A 365-nucleotide genomic window follows, 5' to 3' on the forward strand; every position below is an offset into this window, starting at 1 on the left:
TAATCAACCATATTTCCCTTCACATTTGTTAATTGTTGGATTATTTCTGATTAATACAAAAAATTGTCCCAGCCATACGAGTTTAACTCCAAGCTGCAGAAAAAAATATGCAACACACACACCGCTGTGTGCCTTTGCTTCTTAATAGAAGATAAAATCTTGAAGATAAAAATGGCAATATTTGTAGACATGTAATAATATATATGATAACAAACAAACAAACAAATATATATATATATATATATATATATATATATATATATATATATATATATATATATATATATATATATATATATATATATATATATATATATATATTTATATTTATATATATTTATATTTTAATATCATTTTAGGGCCGT

Source organism: Procambarus clarkii, chromosome 31 (genome assembly GCF_040958095.1).
Source record: "Procambarus clarkii isolate CNS0578487 chromosome 31, FALCON_Pclarkii_2.0, whole genome shotgun sequence".
Lineage (NCBI taxonomy): Eukaryota > Metazoa > Arthropoda > Malacostraca > Decapoda > Cambaridae > Procambarus > Procambarus clarkii.